Below are 9,086 nucleotides of genomic sequence, written 5' to 3'. Positions count from 1 at the left end.
TTGCCGTCACCGCGCTGGGCCTCTTGCTTGGTCAGGTTCAGGCTGTCGCTTGGCAGCTCGGCGAGGTTCTGGTTCAGGTGGAGCCTGCTGCCGTCACCTTTGGTGGACCTGGTGGCTTTGAACCGCCTCCTGGCCCCGTCCGTGAGCGCCTTTCCCCTTTGACAGTGTGCTGTACTTGCTGGTTCACATTCGTGTAAGTAACGAGAGACAGTGCCGAGCTGTCTGGGAGGCAGGCTGGGTGGCCCCGAGGCTGGGGCCCCCGACCAGCACGGGCCCCGGCCCCACACGGCTCTGCTGAGTGGCTTCTGCGGTTCGTGCTGGCTGGGGAGGAAGGTGACTTTGCAAGGCTGAGCTAAAACCATTTACAGCTTTTCTTACACATAGATCGTAGTCATTTGTCTTCAAAACCTTAGGCTTTTGTAATTTTTTATTCTAATTTCACTGTTATCCTTGATTATTGTCTTTTTTATTGAGATATTGGAGAAGCAGGAGATAGTTGTGCCTCATCTATTATTGCAAAAATGTAACAATAAACTTCCTCAAAATAAGATCTTTTCTCGTGAACTATTCTGTTTGTAGAGAAATCATTTCAAAGCTTTTTGAGTTTCCGCTTGTAATTTATAGAGCTCTCTAGAATTCTTATTCTTAAAATGTTTTATTTCTTGGAGAAAAGCGAGTCGGTTATTTTAACTCCAAGATCAAAAACTGACCTCGAAACCAGACTGTGAGTTGAGAAGGACCAACTCGGGGTCCTGGCAACAGCCGTCGCCTCGCTCGGCGTGTGAGCTGGAGGCACCGTCAGAACGGGCGTCCCGGTGAGCCGCACGCCGAATCAGCACTGGTGGGGAGGGTCTGCTTTGGGGTGTACCCACCTCCAGTTTCTGGGTTTAGTAAAATGAATCTCTAGTTTTTCTTTGCTCATAGAAAATACCACTCAGCATTCAAAACCAATTTTTAAATTTTCAGTTCCAAAAATAACTGTAGAGCAAATAACTCTCTAATCCTAAACATGTCGAGGCTCATCATCTGATTGTCACAGTTTTACTTTCACGTGCTAAAGCCTGACACACAGCAGAGCTGTCACAAACACCGTTTTGAAGGAAGGCCTCTGGGACACGACTTTGCGACATGCGTGGGGCGTGCACGCGTACAGACACGCCGGTGTGGGCGGGGGGGCGTCCTGCCGCTCTCGGGTCTGGAAGCCCGAGGAGATGGGCCCGGCGACCAACACCGCAGCCGTGCGGAGGCCGGGGGAACGCAAGGGGGCGGGCGGGACGGGGTTCCGGGGTTGCGACCCTGGGGTGACCTTTCCAGCCACAAAACGCAGCGTGAAGGGGTCCCAGTTGTCAGCACAGCGCATCACGCCCAGGACCCTTCTAAAAGGAGGATCTCCGTGGTGGTCAGTGGCCGTCACCTGGGCAGGCCCTCCAGGCTTCTAGGATTCTGTGTTGAGTGTGGAGGACACTGTTCCAGGGTCACAGCCACTGTGTCTCCCCTCGCTGACCAGCAGCCGCCTCAGAGCAGTGGTGGCTTCTGTGATCGTGCCAGTGAGGGGCGCAGTCTGGCCAGGCCTTCACGGCAGCCCCCTGTTTGAGGGCCTTCAGTGCCTTGTTCCCCAGAAGGCACAAGGACATGCTCGGCAACCTCGTTCTGACTGACCCCTGGACACTCAGGAGGCACTGCTCGGAGAGGGGACAAGCTGGCCCTCGGCCAGCTCCACGCACACAGCGGCCCAGGGTGACCGTGCCACGCACTTCCATCTCACGCCCAAGCACTGCCCGCCCGGAGCGGGGCTGGCTCCCTGCCCCCGCCCCCTGGTCCAGCCCCAGGGCCGTGCTGGGCGTCCTGGGTCCCCAGAGAGGGCTGACACTGCTGTGTCACGACGTGCCGCCTGTGCCGGGGTCCACGGACAGGCAGCGGTGAGCTGACTGCGAGCAGAGGGGGACCGGGGCGGGGACGCCACCACCGTGTCCACAGCCACTGCTGTGTCTGCCTCCTGCCTGCGGCCGAGGGCGGCGGGTCCCAGGGCCTGCCCCCGGGGAGACGTGGACACGCAGCCCGGGCGCCCGGGGTCGGGAAGGCCCGCCCGGCCCGGTCTGGTCTGCACAGTGCCGTGGAGCCTGCCCCGGTGGACGCCCTCCAGACCACAAGCAGGCTGCTCGCTGGAGGAGCACCGTCACGCCCCGTCCCGCCTGGCACCAGAGTGGCTCCTGGGGCGGGACACGTGCCGCAGCGGTTCTGCTGACCCCGACGTGGTGACGGCCAGGAGACCCCGGGTGCCAACCCCGGGTCGTGGCGGGAAGGAGCAGGACGGCACAGGAAACGGTGAGCACGCAAACGTCCTGGCCAGGCCGAGCTCTGGCAATCGGTGACCCCATGTGGCTGGGTGGGGGAGATGGGGTTGCCACCCGGGGAATCGGGCCTCCTGCAGGGGTGAGGTGGCCGGGAACGGCCGACCTGCAGCAGCCACGCCCCCAGCCCCGGTACCGCGGTCGGCAGCGCCCCTCTGTGTCAGATGCGTCTGCATGGAAGAGCCGGGGCTGCGTTTGCCTGGCTGTGAACTATGGCCACGCAGCCCACAGACAGGCCGACCAGAGGCCGCGGGGCCACAGAACGCACCGGGCTGCTGTGATGGGGCAGGTCCCTCCCCAGCCCCATCCTGGCTGCAGTTCCGGGCTGTCACTCTGGAGCCTTTTTGCTTTGTCTTTGTATGAGTGGATGTACGTCCCCCTGACGACCAAATCACAGCTACTCACAGTCAAGTCGGGGTGTCCTAATGGCCCGCTCTGGGCCACGTGGACCACGCGCCCTTTCTGGTGAGGCCGACCAGAGGGGGCCGGCAGCCGTGGGGCAGCCGAGAGCCTGGCCCTCCGGGTAGCGAGTGGACGAGCCCAGTGGCCCCAGTTTGGGGCTAGTTCAGGGGTTCGGCTTCTCCAGCACTGGGAACGACTCAGAGGTGGGTGTTGACAGGGCCGTGGGGCTGCCGTGTCAGCACCCCGACAGCGCTGTGCCCTGCTGCTCAGAGGGGTGCCCTCTGCTCCACAGCGGGCCCGTGGCAGCCTCCCGCAGCCTGGGGGGTGCAGCAGGCCCCCCGACCCCTGCCCATTAGGGCGCTCTCCTCAGACAAAGGCTCCTGGCCGTCCGAGAGACTAGGACCGCGAGGGCGGGTCTGTGGCTGCCCGGACCAGCCCACGCACCCGTCCCAGAGCCACCCGCATGCAGGCGGGCACTGCCGTGCGGGACGCTGGCACGGAGGCGTGTGTGGGCGGCCGCCTGCAGACCCGCACGCAGCCTGTGCCCGCTTCCTTCGTCTTTCCCGAGAGTCCGCCTGTCAGAGCCTGTGACAAGCCTGCCGAGCCGGAAATGCGAAGGGAGCCCCTGTGGAGTCCGCCCGCTCCGGGGCCTGAAGCGCTTTCACCTGTGACACGCGTCGACCTGCAGCTACCCGAGTGTCCTTTCTCTCAGCTGTGCAGACCAGCCAGCGCCGACCGGCCCGCGGTTCCCTGCCGACAGGTGCAGCCCGGCGTTCGGTGCCGCGAGCTCACCCCTCCACGCGTCACTGCGTCCTCAGCCCACCCGCTGGGGCCCCGGTGTGCACCCTGCAGAGCAGCCGTGCCACGGGGGACCCTGCGGAGGGGACAGGCCAGGGTGGCGGTGGGGCCTCGGCAAGGTGCTCCGTCACACACCTGCTCCACACTGCCCGTGCCGGGCCGGCCGCAGCCCGCTTCCGGACACCGAGTCCAGGCCGCAGGGGGGACCATGGGTGGGGACGTGCGCGGCTGGCTCAGCGGGCTCCGCATGTGGGTCCTGTGAGCCGTCAGCAACGTTTCCCTCCCAGCATGGCCACTGCCCAGCGCCAGCTGCCCCCACCGCAGCTGGGCAGCGAGGTCGAGGCGGGAGAGCATGTGGCTGGGGACCTACTGCCTGGCGCTGCCTCCATGGGCCTCCTGGGTGAGGCTGCCTTCGGGGCAGGCGCCTCCCGAAGCGGGGGTCTCCTTGGCAGCCCACTGCGCGTGCAGCCGTGTGGCGTGCGCCGGGGCTGCCCAGCGGCGGGGTGGGTGCGTGGCCATCCTCAGCCCGGGCCATCCCTCTCCATCCTGCCTCCGCTTGCTCGCGGGTGCCGGCTCCAGCGGCCAGGACCTCACGTTCCACCCAGTGTTCATTCGACAGCAGACGTAGCCATTTTCGAGCTAGTGACCGCCGCGTGGCGGGGATGCAAGGCAGCGGCTGGGCAACAGTGGCGGCCGGCGGGGTCGCGGCGGGAGCAACGCCGTGGACGGCGTTCGTATAAACAGAAGGAGCTGCCCCCGGCGAGGCAGCCCTTTCCTCTCGTTGCATCTCATCCGCGGCATCCGCCTGGCCCTGGGAAGCACGGGACGGAGTGGACCCATCTGGTAAATAAGCCTTCAGGACCCCCAGCAGAAAGACGTGGACGTCGGAGGCGCCCGGAGAGTCTGCATGGGGAGCGCGGACACACAGGCCGGGACCCCCCGCCGGCCACAGCAGGACCGGGCCTCTGCCTGGCGGAGACCGACAGCCGCGTCTGGAAGGCGCCTCGCTGGGGCCGCCCCACACGGCGGCTGCCCGGAGCCCGGGTTCCGGCCGCACCGCAGCATGAACTCAGGTGACGAATCCTAGTGTTTCTCTTCCTTCGAGGCCGCCTTCTTGATCCTGGCTCTTGTTAGTTTTGGTGACGAACGTGTAACATGGAGCATTACAGAAACCATGAGTCGCACGGGTTCCTTGCTCAGCGTGCTGTGTGTTGCAGCCGCCCGTGACCTCGGCGCGGGGTGCTGGCGTGCCCCTGTGCCTCCGCTTGGCTCTGGGCCTTTGGAAGTGGACGGTGCCACCAGGCCGTCGAATCTGGCCGCAACTGCTGCTTGCCCTTGTGGCACGGTGGACGCCAGTGGCAGGGCCTGCGGGGCAGAGGGGTCTCCGGGTCCAGGACGGTGAGGGGCACTCGGCCCACGTTCAGCCCCTCAGCTTTTCAGGCTTCGCCCCTGCTCAGTCCACGCCGTGCTGGGCTGTGCTGACAAGAGCTGTGTGCCAAACGGCCGCGGCACGGAGAGGCCGGGCGGGAAGGGCCGGCAGAGGGACAGGAAGGAGGCGGTGACTCGTGCCGGCCTCCGCCCCCTGCCCCCCGCCCCCCGCACAGGCCCCCGCGGGCCGTAGTCCTCCTCGCCAAAGGTGTCAGGGTGACAGCAGCATGCCACTGTCCCCGCCACCCACTGGAGGGACACTCAGGAACTGTCCCGGTCACTCCCAGGGGACGCCGAGACTCCATGTCATCGAGATAAGAGATCCCGCCTCTTTGCTCCTCCCCGACGTCTGTCCCACTTGTACCTTTAGGACAGGTGGACGGAGCCACCGCGAGCCCCTGCCTTTGACGTTAGGGCTCCTTTCTACACGCTTGGTGCTCACGGTACTGTCCCCTCACCGTCCAGGAGCCCCAGACCCAGCTCGGTCCCCCCGTTTCTGTGACTCCCCTGCTTAACAGCGAGGGCGAGGCCTGTCGCCTGTGGCCACACTTCCCCAGTGACAGGTGAGACAGAGCGGGCACCGAAGGGGGGACACAGCCACGGGCGGGGAGACACAGCCACGGGGGGGGACACAGCCACAGGGCGGGGACACAGCCACGGGGGGGGGGACACAGCCACAGGGCGGGGACACAGCCACGGGGGGGGACACAGCCACGGGGGGGGGACACAACCATGGGGGCGGACACAGCCACGGGGGCCGACACAGCCACCGTGCTGCCCGCCCAGCCACCCGGCCACACGCTTTAGCCACTCTGACACTCCGCCAGGCGACAGGCCGAGCCACCAGTGACACTGTATTTGAAACGCGACTGTCACGTTCCATGGGCGTGGTGAGAAACCGTGAGAATAAGTCGCCTTCTGGCCTGACGTTGAGGACGGAGGGGTTCGCTCGGCCTGTCATCCGCGTGCCGGGAACGGGCGCGGTCCGCGGGCACGGCTTCCGGGCCAGTCCCCCTGGTCACGGGCCAGTGAGCTCCCGAGTGACGCCTGTGTGAAGAGCAAGCGTGGCACCGGTGGTGTCTGTGGAGCCGAGAGGCGGCACCGAAGCTGTGCCTGGGCGGGGCTGGCGCGGACAGGCTCGGCGGGCCAGAGACGTGTGTGCGGTGGCCCCCGCGGGGAGCAGACGGTGGGTCCGGCCGGCTCAGGGCCCCAGGTGTGCTGGTTAAAATGCTGGGGTCACGCCCCTTGGGGCGGCCTCATGTGGCCGCGGCCGGCTTCGTTTCTGGTTGGTTTGCTGAGCGCCCAGCAGTCACTTCAGAGGCCGCGGGACACGCGCTCACAGGGCGGTGCCTTCGGTGGCCGAGGAGGCAGGGCTGTCGTGTCCGGTGGCCTCTCTGGTGGGCGAGCGAGTCCTTGGCTCGCCCGTCAGCACCAAGGTGAGGGGACTGGACTGAGCACGTGGTGGCCCAGGACAATTCTTGGAAATTGCCTTTTAAAATAACCCCTGACACACGCTTGTTCCCATTCGCCTCTTTCCCCAAGGAACCGAGTTCAAAAATAAACCTCGGTTATTCCGGGTTCTCGTTAATCAAGGTGCTCGCTGCTGCCCTGCAAGGGGTCTGTTAGCCGCTCTCCGGATCTGCTGGACTCCAGTGGCTCTTAAAGCCACAGCCCCTCACCGCGGAGCGGACAGGTCAGTGCAGAGCTGCCCCGGGCTGGCGCCCCGGGCCATCTCCTTGGTTCCCCTGTGTCCGGTCACCCCCTGTGGGGTCAGGCTCATCCGGCAGACCTGGGCCAGGCGTAGGGACACAGGCTGCGGCCAGGCCTGTGCTCGCCCTGGGACCCGCAGGCCACGGCTCAGGCCTGTGAGCTGCCTCGGGAAGCCTGTCCTCACAGGACACAGCTATTCCTGCCGGGGACGCGCCCTCAGTACACAGACGAGTCCGTGAAGCCCCAGCAGCCCTGGCTTCATTCGCCTTGGCATCTTGGCCCAGGGTGCTGGCCACCCACCCGGGCCACTGGGACCTCGGGCCGTCTTGAGTGAAGGTGCCGCAGCTGCCAGACCCTGCTGGCCACCTCGGGACCAGGCAGAGTGGGGCGGGGGCAGCCCAGGGGTCAGGTGCAGGTCAGGGGCAGGCCTACCTGCCTGACAGCATGCTTTCCCGAGACCCTGGACCCGGGCGGGGCAGGGGCAGGGGCGGGGGCGGGGGGACACCGGCATCGAGCCAGCAAACATGCCTGGGCCCAGCGCAGCTCTGCAGACCCGCAGACTCGGGCCGGTGACCGAAGCAGCCAGCCTCCTCAGCCGCAGCTCGGACAGGGCTCCTGCCGGGCAGGGCGGTGTTGAGGACACGGCTGGCGGGTGCAGGCAGCACCCGCTCAGAGCTGGGGTCTGTTTGCAGGAACAGCCGCCTCCTCTTCCCAGGGATGTGGGCCAGCCGGCCACCCCGGCCGCCATGTCCGGACAGCAGCTCCTTGTGGCCCCGTGCGAGGACCTCCCTGCGCACGTCTGTCCCCAGGCACCCCAGCCCCCCTTTCAACGTGGTGGGATCTAAGTTCGGACTCTCGGCTGTAACATTAGCTGCTGGGCTCAGCCGGCGTGTGTGTGTTTTTTCTTTAAACCCCTGTGGAGATTTCGTCCATCCCAGAAAGGCCTGAATCAGATGTCCCGTGGGGCGGTGTTAGCAGAGCCACGTCCCACCTGGCCCCACGCTCTGGACTGTGGGGGCAGGCGGCCCGGTCCCCAGCCAAACTCGCCTTCCTGTCCCGCTGGGCGTAATCGGGGTGGGGGCAGGGGTGGAGTTTCTCCTTTCACTCACCTGAGGACGAGTTTGCGCCCCAAAATCAAAGAAGAGGAAGAGGGTCTTGGGGCTGCTGGTCACCTCCAGCCACCTCCGACGGGGCCTTGCTTCTCACCCCTTGCTCAGAACAGGGCACATACGACTCCCGGCCGAACCCCGCACTCGGCAGCAGCCCCGCGTCGTGACCCCGATGCTTTAGCTCCGCGTGAGCCGTGAGCCCGTCCTCCTGGGCCCGTCGGCGAGCTGTCCTCCCCCTCGGGGACCTTGGACAGACAGAGCTAAGAAAGCGCAGTCAACCTTGCACATTTACGAAAACGATCTGTCCCCAAAAGTTTTATTTTCAAAACGTCCCTCCCAGCAGCTAAGAATCTCCCTCCGTCTGCCCCTGGTGAGGCCGTGGAGGCAGGTGCTGCCCCTAGCGGTTTGTCCCTTCCCGCTTTGGGACGCTGTTGTGGGATGCTCGCCCCAGTCGAGAGCCACAGGCCACAGGACACGAGTTCGGCCACGACCCCTGTGGCATGCGTGGAACCCAGAGCCAGGCTGCTAGTCCTCGTCCCGTTACATAATTCCAGTGATTAACCCTGAGCAGAAAACAGGTAAAACTGTGTGGCAGCTGTCACGGCCCCGCCAAGCAGCAAACTCCTGGAGCGGGTTTTCCCGTCTGCCCTGCCTTTCAGGAACCTCGCCATCCTCGCCGAAGCTGGGGGGCCTGGGTGACTGAAGCGCGTGCGGTGGGACTTGAGGCCCCGCGTGGGAGGCCGCCCCACGTCAGTGTCTCGGAAGCCGGGGCCCAGCTGGACGAGCGCCCGCCACGCTCCGCTACACCGCGGCTTCCTGGGCTACGCGGTGCTGGGGTCTTAAGCCACTGGGTTTGGGTGGTTTGTCGCAGCGATAGAGGCCCAGGCCCTGACCTCCTCGTCCCCATGTCACTCTCGGCGGGTCTGCCGGCTCACTGGTGCCTCTGTGGAGCCACGCAGGAGGCCTGGGGACCGAGGAGCTGCACCTCTGCCGCCCGAAGCCCAGCACTATGCACCCTGTGCCTCTTTCCGGAGGGCCCCCTGGTGGCACCGGTGGCTTCAGGCTGCCTGCGTGGGGGGCCCCTCCTCTTCTAGATTTTATCCTGTAGTTTTTCTTAAAAGGCCGCAAGACTATATACCCCACAAACCGTACGAGCCCCCCTTGCAGAGGGGACGGGAGCTGTGACCCGACTCATCACGCCCCAGGCGTTCTGCCGTCGGGACCAGAAGTCCCTCTGCCTGGGGCGCTCACGGAGCAGAGACTGGGGCGTTTACCGTAGAAACAGGGT

Source organism: Pteropus vampyrus, unplaced genomic scaffold, assembly GCF_000151845.1.
Source record: "Pteropus vampyrus isolate Shadow unplaced genomic scaffold, Pvam_2.0 Scaffold90, whole genome shotgun sequence".
NCBI lineage: Eukaryota > Metazoa > Chordata > Mammalia > Chiroptera > Pteropodidae > Pteropus > Pteropus vampyrus.
Note: the sequence above shows the minus strand (reverse complement) of the source record.